Raw genomic sequence first — 17,202 nt, 5'->3', positions numbered from 1 at the left:
AAGGCACCCAACAACATACATGAGGGCTGGATAGTTGAGCTGCTTAGATGGAACTAAGCTTTAATACCCACTGACATTTATGAGAGCTGAATGGGATGTGGTACAAACTAGTCTGCTATACATACTGGCAAACTAGGGTAGGGGGCAGGCTTGGTGGGGACTACTGTGGGTTGCTCTGACTAGGCTGCAGCCCACGCTGGTTTGTGTGAGGGCTGAGTATGAAGTGGGAAGGATTCAGGCTAGACTGCAGCACCAATTGGTTCCAGTAGAAGACAGGGTTGGAAACAGAACCAACCCAGAAATTGCAACCACCAGCTGATCGGGGTTATGGACTGTGCCGGGCCCTGTGTTTGCTAGTACACACAAGAATCTGGTCTGGGAACACATCAGACAAAGTTTCTTTGGGGATTCCCCAGTCGAAATGCAGACTCAGAACCCTAACCATGAAAAAACAACCACCTCAGCTATACGTTCCCAGTGAAAAACTGGGCAAATGGAGCCTCTATGAAGGACTGTGTCAATCAGTGGTTTCTTCAATGACCTCATCGTGCTTGGAGTGGCGAAACTGGCAACAATTCATACCTGTTGAACTACCAAAACAACATGAGCAAGAGCCTTGGAGCATGCCCCACATCAGAAACCTGGGATGGGTGGGAGACTGGGTGGGCTTCTCCCATAAAATCTTTTACCTCAGATATATGAAGGAAACAAGTGGAAATAATAGTCTTTCCCATTTTCCAGTAACCCTGGAACTTTTTTACCCTAATTAACTATGTAACGATTGTCAAAAATAAAATTAAAAAAATGGGAAAAGGAAAAAAAAATGTATTTATATTTACTGGAAATTTAGATATACAGAGAGGATGTGAGACACACAGGAAGATCTTCCATGTGCTGATACACTTCCCAAAAATTTGTAACTTTCAGAGCGGAGCAGCTTTAAAGCCAGAACCAGGAGCTTTTTCCGGGTCTCCTATGCAGCTGTATAGTCACAAGCCTGTGGGGTGTCCTCAACAGTATTCCCAGGCCAAAGGCTGCTGAGGTCCATGCAGTTCACGTGAAAGACACAAAGTTGTGAAGAGAGCTTTTCCATTGAAGGCAAGGCTGCAAGGAATTTCCTGTGTCTACAACCAACTGAATAGCAGTTCCACCTCCCTTTGTATACATAATCAACAACCCCACAGAGATTTCTGTAATCTATTTAGGCATTGTCAGCCACTGTGGAGTTGCTTTTTATGATCAATGTGAGCTTGGAGGACGATGTTGGTGATAACGTCTTAGCAAATGGGCCTTTTATGATTTCTGTTCTCTCAGCTGCCCCACTCATCATATGATAATCGAGGGTGTCAAGTCCCTACATGTAGTAGGAACCTATGCTTAGTAATTTCCTCCCACATTGACCACATGCTAATCAAGGATGTTAAGTCCCTAGATGTAGTGGAAATCTATTCTTTCCCTCTTTCACTAATCTTTAGGTCCCTCATTCCGTGATACACTTCCTCCATTAACTGATTCAAGAGTAAGTTGTAGAATCAAGATTGTAATAGAAATGTGTTACTGATAGACATGTACCATCTATTGAGAACTTCTTGACCACAGGATTATGGCCCGCTGATATCCTGCCTCAAGGTGAAACAATTGGCAGAACTATCCTTAGCAATGCCCCCTTGACCAGGTGTGAAAAGTGGGTGTCAGAATTTGTGAAGGCTTCTGTATTAAAAAAGAGGACAGTTTTTTAAATTGTCCATTATGATCCTGAAACTGTAGTGGTCCATTTATTTTCCATGCCTACTCCAAGCACCCTTCTCAAGTTCTGAACTTCACTTGAGCTGGACTCTGGCAACGGCCAGAGAGCTGGCTGTTAAGTGCGGCTGCCAGGGGCACAAACAAGTGTCCATATATGATCCCAGTGCATGCAAGGTGAGGGCTAGCCACTAGGCTACCATGACATGCCCTCGGGTTTGATCTTTACAAATGACTTATGTGGGCCTGTGGATGACCCCCTCTACATTTCATACATGAGTTCAGAAAAAGCCAGTTTAGGGCCCGGCGGCGTGGTCTAGCAGCTAAAGTCCTCGCCTTGAAAGCCCCGGGATCCCATATGGGCGCCGGTTCTAATCCCGGCAGCTCCACTTCCCATCCAGCTCCCTGCTTGTGGCCTGGGAAAGCAGTCGAGGACGGACCAATGCATTGGGACCCTGCACCCGCATGGGAGACCCGGAAGAGGTTCCAGGTTCCCGGCATCAGATCGGCGCGCATCGGCCCGTTGCGGCTCACTTGGGGAGTGAATCATCGGACGGAAGATCTTCCTCTCTGTCTCTCCTCCTCTGTGTATATCTGGCTGTAATAAAATGAATAAATCTTTAAAAAAAAAAAAAAAAAAAAAAAAAAGAAAAAGCCAGTTTCTTCAACTTTGTCACTCATGTGGCTGCCTACCTCTGAGAGCTGAACAGCCATAGAATGGCCGGTGCAGACTTGAAGCTGTGTAATAGCAGCTATTTCCTTGCTGGTTGAGAGACAACCAATACAATGGGAAGTGTCTTACTCACAGGTTCCTGTCCAGACAAGGAGTGCTCAGGGGACACTTACAAATTTAAGACCCTTCTGAAAAATTTTGCTGTCTGCATTCAAGAGGCACACCATCTCCTGGCTCTCTCCCAAGAAATGCTATTTGATTCCCTCTGCTTTCTACATTCACCTAGTCACTTTGCAAATAAAACTACTGTCTGCAAATGAAAAAAAAAGTAAAAAGAAAGAATGAAATTCTATTTCTCAAGTCTCATTTTTATACAATTTCCCTTTCATATTGCACTGCAATTATGGCCAGAGCTAATGCTAAGCATCTTTGTGGTAATGCAGCTCTCTTTTCAGTTATTACATAAATTTTGTGATTACAACTTGCCTGAAGATTAGTTCTTGACCTTTCTGATTAGCTCCAAGCAGCTCATTCTTTCCATGGGAATCTGAAATGAGGAAAAGAGTAACCACATCTATGAATCACATCTAAATGTTTCTTTTCAAATGTTCCAGTGAAGAAAATGAGATTTGTTGCCATTCTAGATACAAGACATTTTAATATTAGTAAAATGTGGATATTTATGAGCATTTTTAAATAGGCATTACATCTCATCTATTAATGCCTTAACATAATACCTATTTTTTAAAATAAAAATTTCAATTATCTGAGATTTCATAATTAACTTAAAGTGGGATATGACAGAAAATATGGTATAAAAATTCAAAATAAGGCTTGGGGTATCTTAACCCTATCTCATCACTAGTTTGTCTTTTCCTGGCTACTATGCTTCAAAAACAACTTCCTGAAAATGTATCTAGGGAGGTGGCAGATGTGATTCAAGTGTTTGGATCATGAGAAGACCCATATATACTTCTAGATTTTTGGTGACAGGCTGGCAAATTGCTAGAATAAACCTATACATGGAGACTATAGAATGCCTGTGTCTTACAGCTGTCCTTCTGAAACAAACTCAGAGTAAAAATCAAATATAATTCCAGTCAACATTTGCTGAGCTGTGTATCAATTCTCCTGCCAATTATGTGCTGAACTAGCTGGAAGTCTCTGCTTCACAGGTTTCTCCACTGTCCATGGTGCTGATTCTTGCTCCAACTTGAAGATCACATCAGGCTTTGTCATGGAGTACCCTGTTCATGGAGAATGATGTAGATTTTCCAAAGTCACCATTAGTCCTACCAACTACTACACTTTATAAACTCTTCTTTCATTTCTCATCTGTACAGAAGTATTCTGTTTGGGTATGACAGAGTTTCACTCACCCAAGGACAGCAGATTGTGATAGGTCTCAAGCATCACCTCCCTATACAGGGTCCTCTGAGCATTGTCCATTGTCTGCCATTCTTCCTGGGTAAAGTCCACAGCGACATCTTCAAATGACACCAACACCTGTAACGGCATATGTCTCCTCACTTCTGGATCATTAAATAGAAACACTGACAGTACATTCTTTGTATATTTAATTTGCAACTTCTATGAATGTAGTTTAATTTACAATTTATATACCATCACAGACTAACAGTTAAATGAAAATATCTTGTGCTGTATTACTCTTGCAATTCCAAAACTACAACAGAATATTCCTTATTCTCATAAAGGTTGTTTTCTGTAAAGATTCTCATTCTAATGAACTGTTGAAAGCATTGCTAGAATAGCTCTCCAAGTAGAAGATATGACTCTGTGTTTCCTTTATTGCCACTCTACTTTTCAACTAAAATAACATAAGTAACCATATTGACACTGAGCCAAAATATTAAGTCAGAAGCTGTATTACTAAGCTGAGTTTAATTCTTCCATGTGTGTGTTCAATTTGCATCTTCTATGAAAGCAGTTTAATTTAGAATGTATATGGCAAATAAGGTAATAACAAAATAAACCTTTTGTTCCATATTACGTTTGCAATTCTAAAGCTACAATTCCATTATTATCCTGCATCAGATTGTTTTCTATAATGAGCATAAAATGAGTTCATTGTGCAAGCTTTAGATACACATGAGCTAAATAACATGCTAGATTAGATAATTAAGATATATGCTTAATATTGCACAAGATAATGATAAGATTTTTGAGCTTACTAATGATATCCTCAAACATACTGAGTTACTTAAAAATATTATAAAGCAATAAGAAACTTCAATTTTCTTATTTTAAAGTGACATAATGAAATGCTGAAAACATTTTTAATCTGTACTTGCATGAGTAAATATTTCCTACAGTTCATTTTGCAATTAAATATCAATAATATATGATCATATATATCAATAATACATGTCATATATGTACATACACAAAAGTTTAAAAAATATAGAATACATATGCATATAATTCCAGTGTATAAATATATAAAACAATATATATTTTTTCACTTTTAAGTATGCACATATTAAAACTCTCTACTTTGTTTTTAATTTATTTTTTATGGAATAACATAATTAAATGGAAGCTTTAATTTCTACACAGTAAGCTACAGCTTAAGAGGGAAACTAATGATAGTCTCCTAAACAACTATCTTCTTCTGACAATTAGTTGGTATCAGCCAGTCATAGCCTGCCAGCTGAATAGAAAATTTACATATAACACAAATGCCATGCTGTAACAAACCTAATCCTTTTTTTTATGTTTTGGAAGGTCTTTAGCATTAGGCAATTATCTGGGTTTTTCTTTTATTTCAGTTATTTATTTACTACTTTTTTTAAAGATTTATTCATTTTATTACAAAGTCAGATATATAGCGAGGAGGAGAGACAGAGAGGAAGATCTTCCGTCCGATGATTCACTCCCCAAGTGAGCTACAACGGCCGGTGCTGTGCCAATCCGAAGCCAGGAACCTGGAACCTCCTCTGGGTCTCCCATGCGGGTGCAGGCTCCCAATGCATTGGGCCGTCCTCAACTGCTTTGCCTGGCCACAAGCAGGGAGCTGGATGTTAAGTGGAGCTGCCGGGATTAGAACCGGCACCCATATGGGATCCCGGCACATTAAAGGCGAGGACTTTAGCTACTAGGCCACAGTGCCAGGCCCTATTTACTACTTTTAACATTAAAACAGAGCTAATGTAACTGATATATATAATTTTTATTAAATTTATTCATTAATTACATTGTGTTGTAATTTCATAGGAACTGGGATTCTCCCCCCACTTCCCCACACCCTCCCTCCATGGTGGGTTCCACCACCCTGTTGCGTAACTATAGTTCAAGTTCAGTTGAGATTCCCTCTTAGCAAGAATATGCCAAGCATAGAGTCCAGCATCTTATAGTCCAGTCAAGTCCAACTACTTATTGGGGAGACCCACTCTGGACTAAGGGCAGAGCCAGCAGAGTAGCATCCCGATCAAATAAAAGCACTAACATATTATCAGCAACACTTAACATCTGTATGGAATTAATTGACATAGTATTGAGCAGCCTACATGTTAACTGAGGTCCTGGTGTTGGATGTCCCGCCCGATGCTATAATCTACCTCCAGGCGCTGGTTGCGCTGGTCCAGGGAGCAGCGAAGCACGTTGGCATACATGGCCTCAATCACCAGGTCTTCCAGCTGTCGCACGTTGCACAGGGCCAGGGCTTTGAGCAGCACTGTGTATGGGATGCATTTGACTTTAGCAGCCAGGCTGACCACTCAGAGGTGTCGAAACTTATTCTTCTGTGCCTCTGTGAGTGGGGGCAGGTTGCGGGCTTCAGCTAAATAGTCAGCATAGGTCCCGTAGGTGAACACCGTGAGCAGCCGGAAGGTGGAGGCCAAGTCGGTGTCTGTGAGCTCTCTGACATTAGGCATATCCAGCAGTTCCCCAAACACATAGACACCGGGGGCCTCTAACACCTGGTGGATGAGTGTGGCCAGCGCAGCACCCTTAGCCGACTTGGCGAGCAGCAAAAACTGTTTCTGGTTCTGCCCCGTCACTTGGCTGAGCTGCAGGTGTGGGTAGGGGGCACGGGAACCTGGGCTCAAGGATATCTAGAGCTGCAAGCAAAGAGGATGTGACACTAGAGGCACCCCGGGCACTGCAAAGAGGGGCTGGAGCCCAGCTCGGCTAGGATTTTGTAGAGAAGCTTAGCATCAATGTTCATTGGGGAGATCTGTCTGTAGTTTTCCTTCTCTGTTAATTCTCTATCCGGTGTTGGGATTAAAGTGATGTTGGCTTCATAGAATGAGTTTGGAAGGGTTGCTTCCTTTTCTATTATTTTGAAGAGCTTGTAGAGGATTGGAGTTAGTTCTATTTGGAATGCTTTGTAGAATTCTGTGGTGAAGACATCTGGGCCTGGGCTTTTCTTTGTTGGGAGATCTTTAATCACTGACTCTATCTCTGCTTTGGTTATGGGTTTGTTCAGGTCTTCTGTTGCCTCTGAGGTGTGTGCTTAATTCCAGTATTTGGTGCCTTTCTTGGGCCTTGACATGAGCACCAATTGCAATGAGCTTACCACATAACACTGTTTAAGTGGTGGCCCACAAGTTTTGGAATGTTGTATCTAAGTTTTCATTGGTTTCCATAAATTTTTCTTATCTCTTCTTTAATTTCTTCTCGAACCCATTCTTTGTTTAATAGCATATTGCTCAACCTCAAAGAGTTTATATATTTCCTGGGAAATTTTGAATTGTTGATTTCCGATTTCATTCCATGGTGGTCTGAGAAGGTGCATGGCATGATTCCAGTTTTTTTGAAGTTAGTTAGATTTGCTTTGTGTCCTATCATGTGGTCTATCTTGGAGAAGGTTCCATGTTCTGTTGACAAAAAATGTAAAACCTGTGGCCTAGGCAATATAAGGTTCTATAAATGTCTACTAAGTCCAGTTGTTCTATTGTTTGTGTGAGCTCTGTAGTTTCTCTGTTGAGTTTTTGTCTCGTTGATCTGTTTATTGGTGTTAATGGGTGTTCACATATTGCATGATTATTTTATGTTTATCTGTATCTCCCTATAAGTCTATAAGTAATTGCTTCACATAGCTGGGTGCATCTGAATTTGTGGTATACATATTAAGGATGGTAATCACTTTCTGATGGATCACTCCTTTCAACAATATCAAATGCCCTTCCATGTCCTTTTTGATGTTTGTCACATTGAAGTCTGCATTATCTGAAATCAGGACTATTACACCATCCTTTTTTTTCTCGTCCACTGGTGTGAAATATCTTTTCTATCCCTTCAGTTTTAGTTTCTTAGCATATTTTCTGATTAGATGTGTCTCTTGTAGGCAACAGACAATTGGGTCCTGTTTGTTGATCCAATGTTTTAATCTATGTCTTTTGACTGATGGCTTTAAGCCATTTATATTAAGAGTTGTTACTGAGACACTGTGATTTTGTCCTGCCATGTGCGTGTGTTTTTGTGGGTGTTGGTATCTGATTGTCTTGCCTTGCGTGGACTTTAGTGGGGAAGTCTTCCCATGTGCCATCCTTACTTTTTCTGGGATTAACACATTTCTAAGTAGATTTTGTAGGACTACTTTTGTGCTGGCATATTCTTCCAGTTTCTCCTTGCTATGGAAATATCTAATTTCATTCTCAAATACAAATGAGATCTTTGCTGGGTACATTATTGTTGGTTGACAGTTGTTCTGTTTCAGGATTTGAAAGACTTTATTCCATTCTCTCTTTGCTTGAAGCGTTTTATCTGAGAAGTTAGCAGTGATCCTGACTGGTCTGCACCTAAACGTAAGCTTGTCTATGCTTCGTGCTAGTCTCACAATTCTTCCTTTGTATTCATGGAGGGGAGTTTGAGTACCACATGTCAGCGTGAGGATCTCTTTGGGTCAAATCTGTTGGGGGTTCTCTGACCTTCCTGATTTGGGCTGGGTTCATGTTCCAAATGTTTTGGAAGTTCTCCTGTATAATTTCATCGAGCACCGCTACTCTCTTTCCACTCCTTCTGGAAGGCCTATGATTCTGATATTCGACTTCTTGATGTTGTCATTCATTTCCTGTATGGTCTTATTGGCCTTGTTCAACTATTTCTCCAGCTGATTGATGTTCTGCCTATTTTCATTCTGGGAATCTTCCAATTCGGACATGCTGTCTTCTGCTGCATTAATTCTGTTGGGTAGGCTCTCAACTCTGTACTACAGGTCAAAGAACTCATTTTTTGACTAGTTTTGTTTCTGTGTTCATGTGGCTTTTGAACTCCATAAGCTCCTTCCATCACTTTTCATTGTCTCTGAAGATTTTTATAATTAATTTTCTGAATTCCTTGTCTGATAGGTCATCAATCTCTTCATCTGTCATCTCTGTGATTGACCAGGCCTTTTGGTGACTTTTTGGGGTGGCACTGGCTTTTTCCTCTGACTCATTTCTTTTCCAGTTACCTTGCCCCATATCTATGTGGTCTGATATTGCTGGCTTCTAATCCCAGACCTCTGCTGCCACCTAGTGCTGACCAGGATTTTTTCCCTTCTTTGTGCTGCCTGGGTTTCCCTCCCCCTACTTATTTAGTCTGTGGTACTGTGGGCTCTTTAAAACAGGGCAATATTTGCAGTAGCTATTGGATCTCCCTTCTGTGGGGTTCTTGTGGCCCTGGAATTAGCGCCACCCAGTTCTGCGGAGTTCCAGGTCCCAGGTTCGCCCAGGCTCTTTGTTTCTGTGCCTAGTCACCCTCTCCAACCCATCTGCCCTGATCCAAGCCTACCATGAGTTGCTTAGTTCAGGCACCTTTCACCATGTTTTGTTCCCAAGATCTGCCTGCCCCTCACCTCCTGCTAAGGGCAGACAATACCCTGTGTTTGCGGCTCCCTGAATTTCGCTCACCAGATTTCGCTCAAGTCTCTGCAGCCAGGGGCATCTTCCTTGTCCTTCTCAGGTTGCTGATCCTAGTCATTCACAACTGTTTTACTGCTGTGTGCCACCTTTCTCAAGCCTGGCTGTACTGGGGGATTTACCACAGTGCTCCCCGCGGTTCTTTTCCTTTCAGACTCACTTCAGGCTGCTCCCATCCCTAACTTTTAGGGCCCTTGGTCACATCAGTCTAACTCCGTTGGCCATCTTGACTCCCTTAACCTGTTATTCTCTTAAACAATTGAAATAACATGTTTTAAATTCACATTGTACTCAAGATCTTAATTTTTCATTAAGTGATTAAAACAATAGTAATATGACCAATTTAATAGGTAAGTAGTATAAATATAATGAAATAAAAAAGTATCAATTCTACAATTTACAGACACGGATTATTAAAACTAGGGTAGAATATCATCATTCGCTATTTAACAAACATATAAATCAAAAGTGACAAATCATGTTTGCAGCAATACTGATATATATCACTGGTACCCCCTTTTTGTTGTTGCTCATGATTTTTTTTTTGGCTACTCTACAAAACAATGTGTAGCTGAAGAAATGAAAATCAAGAACCTTCTTGAAGAAAATGATGCCATGATCTACGAGTCATTGAATGATTTAATCAGAAGGGTTTTGAAGAGATGAAAACAACAGAAAACAACAAAACTCATGTCATATAGTTTCTCCTGATCTTTGTTGAAGTGAGTCTCCTTCAGACAATAAGCAGATGGGTTTTGATTTTTAATGCAGTGTACTAATCTATGACGTTTGACTGCGCTTAAGCCATTTACATTCAGAGTTTAATATACATGGGTGGTACTTTGGTCCTCTTATTTTAGGAATGGGTTGTTCATTGGTTTAGTCTTCTGTTGTCATTTTATTGGGATGTTCTTCCTGTTTGCCTTTGGTTTGGGTAGGTGCTATTCCTCTTGTCTGTGAAGAGAACATCTTTAAGTATCCTTTGTAGCGCAGGTTTGGAAGAGGCAAATTCCTTTAGCTTCTCTTTACTGTGGAAGAATTTTATTTCATTTTCAAAGATGAAAGAAAGCTTTGCTGGATATGTTATCCTGGGCCGACATTTTTTTTTTCTTTTAGAGTCTGGAATATGTCACTCCATTCTCTTCTTGCCTGTAGAGTTTCCTGTGAGAGATCTCCTGTGAGTTTAATTGGCTTTCCTTTATATGTCAACTGATGTTTTTCACGTGCACATTTAAGGATTTTTTCCTTATGTTCAATTGAAGAGAGCTTGAAGATCATATGCTGTGGTGAAGATCACTTTTGATCAAGCCTGTTGGGAGTTCTGTGCCCCTCCTGGAACTTGTTTCCCAATTCCTCCTCTAGATTAGGGAAATTTTCCTTTATTATTTCATTATATACATTTGCAAACTCAGCTTCTCTTTCTGCACCTTCTGGGACTCCCATAACTCTTATATTTGGCCTCTTAATAGTGTCTTTCAATTCTTGAATACTTTTTTTGGCCTGATCCAGCTCTGCTTCCAGCTTTTTATTTGCTTCCCGCTGATGACATGAAATACCTTCCAATTCTGAGATTCTTCTGCTTGCTTCATTCTATTTTGGAGACTCTCCACTGTACTCTTAATTTTCTCCACTGTGTTCTTGATTTCTGATATATCAGCCTTGATTTGCTTTATTGCTGCCTTAAAGTCTTTGAACTCTTGCATGAGCTTCTCATTGTTAATTAGAATCTTTAAAATGAGTCTTATGGATTCTGTGTGCCCCATTTTCTCAATGTCTTCCTCAGTTAACTCTGAGGTTGGCATAGGGTTTTGCTCCCTTGCAGGGGAGTTTTCAGTAATATTCATTGTGCCTTTGTCTCTCCTTTTGCTCTTGATCATGGTACTTCTGGTTAGCAGAGTCTTCTCCTTGGGGTAGGTTTCTAAGCTGTGTCACCCACAGGTCTACAATGCGATTTTACTTATTGCAGTTGGTACACACCTTTTTGCTTTCAGCCACTTGTGCCACAACCTCCAGCGAGTTCCAGGTTTGGGTTCTTACGTCAGATTTCCACCATGGCCTCAACAGCCCCAGCTCTTGTCTCACCACTCTCCACCTCCTGTGATACCGTGCTGAGGCTTCACCGTTGTCTCTGCAACCTTTCTCCCACTTTCAGTTGGAGCAGGTCCCAGGATTAGAGAGACACCAGGTGTCCTATATAGTTAGGTTGTTGGTGGTGCTGCTCTTGTCGGAACCTGTTGGACGGTAGGTCTGGGTGCCACACGGACCTATTTTGGCCCATACAATGCCACAGCCAGTATTATTTTCCTGCGGGACCAGTACAATCAAGGACCTCAGCAAGTTCTCGCGAGCTCAGCACATGCACAGGGGACTACTGTCCCCTGCAGTCCCAAAGCTATTGCCACAGTGCCCAAAATGGCGCCTGATGTACAACCACTAAGGTTCTTGATTTGCTGGCCATCAGATCCGAGGGCTATCCCAGACTTGCCCTGGGTGGAACCCGTAGAATGCCACGTCATTGCAGTTCACTGAGTCAGAAATGAGTTCACTCCCAGCTCAGCGCATGCTCCGTTCTTTCCCTTGCCCTTTCCTCTTTACACAAAATGGCGCCCAATTCAGCTCTAGGGGGCTGACTGGGCTGTGAAATCCACTCTGTTCTCATACTGCCCGTCTGAGATCTGCTGCTCTGTCTCTGCTCCTGGTCAAATCAAATGGACCAGCAGGACGGACAGTTCTTTGCCTGGATTCACCACTCGAGCTCCCAGTGAAAGTCCCTTCCCACCTGGTTGCTGGTGGAGTTGCAGCTGCTGTGGAGTTCAGATCGCCGTGCTGGAATATCAGTCTCTGCAATACCACACCATTGTGTCCACTGCTTTCCTGTGTCGGTCAGTCTCCAGGTACCCCTCTGCTCTTGTTCTGTCCTTTCCTACAACCTGAAATATGTCCTCTCTGCTTCATCCTGATTGAATGTTTTTCCATCTGTATAAACGTGTCCTTACCCTATTCCGCCATCTTGATATCGATGGTATCTTTTTTACACAATGTGTTCATAACTTTCAGAAAATACAACTAGTAGTGAGATTACTCAGACTTACAGTAATCTCATTTACATTTAATACTTTTAATTTTATGTAAGCTTTTAAAAATTTTAATCGTTTTACATAAGATTTTTTTGTTTTTATTGCAAAGTCAGATACAGAGACAAAGAGCTACAGAGAGCAAGTTATTCCATCTGATGATTCAACGCCCAAGCTGTCTCAATGACTGGTGCTGTGCCCATCCGAAGACAGGAGCCAGGAGCTGTTAAGGGTCACCCATGCAGGTGTAAAGTCCAAGGCTATGCACCATTCTTGACTATTTTCCCAGACCACAGGCAGAGAGCTGGATGGGAAGCAGGGCTGCAGGGATTAGAAATAGTGTCCATATGAGATCCCAGCACATTCAAGGCAAGGAGTTTAGCTGCTAGGCTACCATGCTGGAACCAGCAATCATATTTCTAAACATTTAAGAAATTTTATACTATTTTTCACATGCTGACTTAATCTATAACTCCATCAGCATTGTATAAATATTCTCATTTTTTACTTCATTACCCCAATTTTTTACCCTTTCTTCCAATAAATAGCCATTCTGACAGGGTTGTGATGCCGCGTTGTGATGTTGACTTACATTTCCCAAATGGCTACATTTTGAGGACAATCTGCTGAAGTCCTTTGATCATTTCTTTACCCAACAGAGAATGTTTATGTTGTTAAGGTCACATGCAGCTTAAAGATAAAAGTTCCAATTTGAACAACACAATGGAACTTCCTGTGTCCTGATATTTGACAAATTATTAAGAGTGATATAGAGGGCCAGGCGTGGTGGCCTAGCAGCTAAAGTCCTTGCCTTGATAGCACCACGATCCCATAAAGCAACCAGTTCTAATCAACACAGTTCCATTTCCCTTCCAGCTCCCTGCTTGTGGCCAGAGAAAGCAGTCGAGGATGGCCCAAAGCTTGGGCAACCTGCACCCACGTGGGAGACATGGAGGAATCTGCTGGTTCCTGGCTCTGGATCGGCACAGTTCTGGCTGTTGCTGTCACTTGGGCAATGAATCATCAGATCGAAGATGTTCCTCACTGTCTCCTCTCCTCTCTGTATATCTGACTTTGCAATAAAAATAAAAATAAAAATAAATCTTGAAAAAAAAAAAAGGGATAGAGAAACCCTAATAATCCAAAAAGCTTATTATACAAGTACAATCTCTCTATCAAAACACACAAAAAACAAACAAAAAAAACCCCTAATATCTCTTAATGAAACATGGCTTTTACTTAGATTTGGGATTTTTTGTTTACCTGTTTTCGAATCATTTATTTATTTGAAAACCAGAGATAGAGAGATTGGAAAAGGGGCCTGGCACAATAGCCTAGGGGTGAAAGCCCTCACATTGCATGCACTGGGATGCCATAGAGGTGCCAGCGTGTGTTCTGGCTAACCTGCTTCCTACCCAGTACCCTGCCTATGGTGTGGGAATGAGGTAAAGGACAGCCTAAAGCCTTGGGACCCTGAACCTGTGTCCTAGGTCAAGAAGAAACTCCAGGCTTCTGATCAGCTCAGCTCCTTCCATTGCAACTCTTTCAGAGTGAGAGTAGATGGAGAATCTTTGTGCCCCCTTCTTTATCTATATCTGCCTCTCAAAAAAATATATACAGGGGTCCGGCGGTGTGGCCTAGCAGCTAAAATCCTCACCTTGAACGCCCCGGGATCCCATATGGGCGCCGGTTCTAATCCCGGCAGCTCCACTTCCCATCCAGCTCCCTGCTTGTGGCCTGGGAAAGCAGTCGAGGACGGCCCAATGCTTTGGGACACTGCACCCGTGTGGGAGACCGGGAGGAGGTTCCAGGTTCCCGGCTTCGGATCGGCGCGCATCGGCCCATTGCGGCTCACTTGGGGAGTTAATCATCGGACGGAGGATCTTCCTCTCTGTCTCTCCTCTGTGTATATCTGGCTGTAGTAAAATGAATAAATCTTTAAAAAAAAAAAAAAAAGCCTTGGGACCCTGTACCCACGTGGGAGACCTGGAAGAGGTTCCTGGTTCCTGGCTTCGGATCAGTGCAGCACCGGCCTGTTGTGGCTCACTTGGGCAGTGAATCTTCGGACGGAAGATCTTCCTCTATGTCTCTCCTCTCTGTATATTTGACTTTGTAATAAAATGAATAAATCTTTAAAAAAAAATATATATATATATACACATATATGTGAATTTTCTATGTTTATTGTGAATGTTTACATATGTGATCAGGGTGGGAAGGTTCAAGGATTAGGGAAAATTTGAAGTGATCATTGTTTCCAAATTTTCTATTTCTTCTTCCTATGAAACTGGATCATATTCTGGTTGTTCATTTCCCATCTAGCTCCCTGCTTGTGGCCTCAGAAAACATTAGACTAGGAGGCCCAAAGCCACGGGACTCTGCACCTGAGTGGGAAGCCTGGAAAAAGTTCCAGGCTTCAGATTGGCTCAGCTCTGGCAGCTCCGGCTACTGCAGCCACTTTGGGATTATACAAGGGGATGGAAGATCTGTCTCTCCTTCTTTGTGTAAAACTGAGTTTCTAATCAATAAAAAGGAGAAAACATGTTTAGCAAATTGTACCTTAACAATGGCATTATACTTTTATTTGTAGTCATCAAGATTTCACTCTTCTTCACACATTACAGCACATTCAGTGTGGGCTGGGTTTAAGAATTGTTAGACCAATACTAAGCATAGTTGGGACACTAAAAACGTTATTAAGCTCAACGCATGGTAGAGTTACAGGACAATCTTCCTTTAATTTGTGCATCAGTCACAAATTAAATAAGCATTATTACAATATAAGTATGACTGTCAACTCAAATTTTACCTGGTGGGCATGACTAACAACCTACCTGCCTATGACCTGAGGCATGGCTTAGAGCTGTGTTTGCAGTACTTGACCTGTGACATGACTGGAGATTCTAAAGGGACAGACATGCCTTCTAGCCAATTACAGTGTCATTGTTGTGTGGGAGGGCTGTCTGGGACTGCCCTTCTGCTATCTCTCTTCCTAGTGAGTTGTGCTCACTTTACAATAAATGGACATGCTCCCTCAGACTATCCCTGGTGGTTCTTGCAGCCCAAGAACACTGACACCTCATCCCCTTGGTGGTTTTGGGCATGTTGGCGGGAAAATCCTGAGACTCAAAACCAATAAAAACAGATACCAAAATGGGCAAAGAACTAAAAATATTTCTACAAAGAAGATAATCAAAGGGCTAATTAATTAGCACAAAGATTATTTTCAGCAAAGAGATTTTCAGCAATGACTGATCATTAAGTGAATGAAAATGGCAACCGCAATGATATGCCACTTTATCCATTGCAATGTCCTTCATTAAAGCAATCCAAACAAGGATGGCTCAAGCTGCCTTCAAGCAGCCAGGCCCTGTTCTTTCCTTCCCCCAACTAGACTAAAGTGGCCAGTGGGGCTAGGGTTCTGTTTGCACACAGGCCAAGGCCACAATGGCTCAAGCTGCCTTCAAGCAGCCAGACCATGCTGTGCCCTCACCTCAGCCAAAATTGGCCACTGTGGTCCAGGATCCAGTTTGGCACATAGCCCAGGCCAGAATGGCTCAAGCTGCCTTCAAGTAGCCAGGCTGGGCTATGCCCCTCCTCCCACCACCAGCCAAGAGGTGACACTTGGTACAAGCTCACGTTTACGCTCTCAGCAATGGCCAGGATGTCTGAAGCTTCATTAAAGCAGCTAGGCTGGGATGCTTGATTCCAGGAGCAGGAATTGCGGATTGCTCAGGAGAAGGGGTAAGGGGGATGTGTGGGAGGCAGGACCACTAAAGTAGTATGTTGCAGCTGAGGAATGACTTCTGAAGAACTTTTACTGACAAAAGCCACTTGGCTTGCAGGTAAATGAGGGGGCTAACACCTAGTGGTTTGGAAGCTATAACTGAGGAAATTTCTGGGTCAGATGAGTATACACGCCCACATGGGAGAACTGAGCTGGGATGGTTAACATGGACTACCACCACCCACCAGTGCACACTTAAGGTAGGGCTGGGGACTTGTCTGGCAGGGAAAGGTTACACTACTGCCAATGAGTTTCATAGAAGGGGCAGATAATATTAAGCTGGGCCATGATACCCACAGGCATGCATAAGAACTAGGTTTGGGGGTAGATCCTGTGGGGAGTATGAGGGCTCAACCTGTGGAACTGCAATTGCTGAAGGCTGGCTCAAGAGCTGAGAGTTGTAAAGAGCTGAACTACACATGACCATGGAACCCTCTGACACTCATGGATACTGGGATTGGGAACAGGACACACTGGTCCAGGCTGCAGCACAGAGCAGTCTGCTGCTCAAAACAACAAGCAAAGGAAGTATAGCGGGGGCAGACCTAGTAGGCGTTATAGGGTGTCACTTTGATTGGGATGCAGTTCCCAACTGGTGTACATGAGAGCTGAATGTGGGATGAGCACAGTTGGGCTCCACCACAGCATCCACTGGTTTGCATAAGAGATGGGACTGAAGACAAAACTTATCCAGCAATTGCAATCACCTGTGTGTGCATAGGCTGATGTGGGTGACAGACTGAGCTGACCCCATACTGGCAAGTACAAACACAAGTCTATGATCACCTCAGAGAGTTTCTTCAGGTATACTGACCACTGATGCAATGGACACAGAACTCCACAAATTTAGACAAATGTGGAATCTGTGCATTAACTTTGGAGTTCATGTATCAGAACTGGGCCTCCTCATTTGCTGAATGAACATGCTCAGATGCACATAGGGGATATGGCAGTCTGTTGGAGCCTGCACATGAAGGAGGGCAGAAAAGATTGGACAACTACCCCGGGCAAGCGTTGACACTAAAGATCTGGCTGAATGGAAACTAGTTGGAATGTCAACCA

The 17,202-nt window shown here is 42.4% G+C and overlaps 2 protein-coding genes and 1 pseudogene across 2 annotated transcripts in view; 1 reads left to right on the top strand and 2 right to left on the bottom strand.

Moving 5' to 3' along the window:
- The window catches only part of LOC131481044 (zinc finger protein 260-like), a 242,443-nt gene that overhangs the window by 4,757 nt on the left and 220,484 nt on the right, over positions 1-17,202 (bottom strand).
- The window catches only part of LOC131481038 (zinc finger protein 793-like), a 390,937-nt gene that overhangs the window by 216,610 nt on the left and 157,125 nt on the right, over positions 1-17,202 (top strand). The gene's annotated exons all lie outside the window — the stretch shown is intronic.
- LOC131481039 (COP9 signalosome complex subunit 7a-like) overlaps positions 5,947-17,202 on the bottom strand; it is a 32,810-nt pseudogene continuing 21,554 nt past the window's right edge.

This window comes from Ochotona princeps, chromosome 8 (genome assembly GCF_030435755.1).
Source record: "Ochotona princeps isolate mOchPri1 chromosome 8, mOchPri1.hap1, whole genome shotgun sequence".
In the NCBI taxonomy this organism is placed as follows: domain Eukaryota; kingdom Metazoa; phylum Chordata; class Mammalia; order Lagomorpha; family Ochotonidae; genus Ochotona; species Ochotona princeps.
This window is presented reverse-complemented; position numbering and strand designations above follow the sequence as displayed.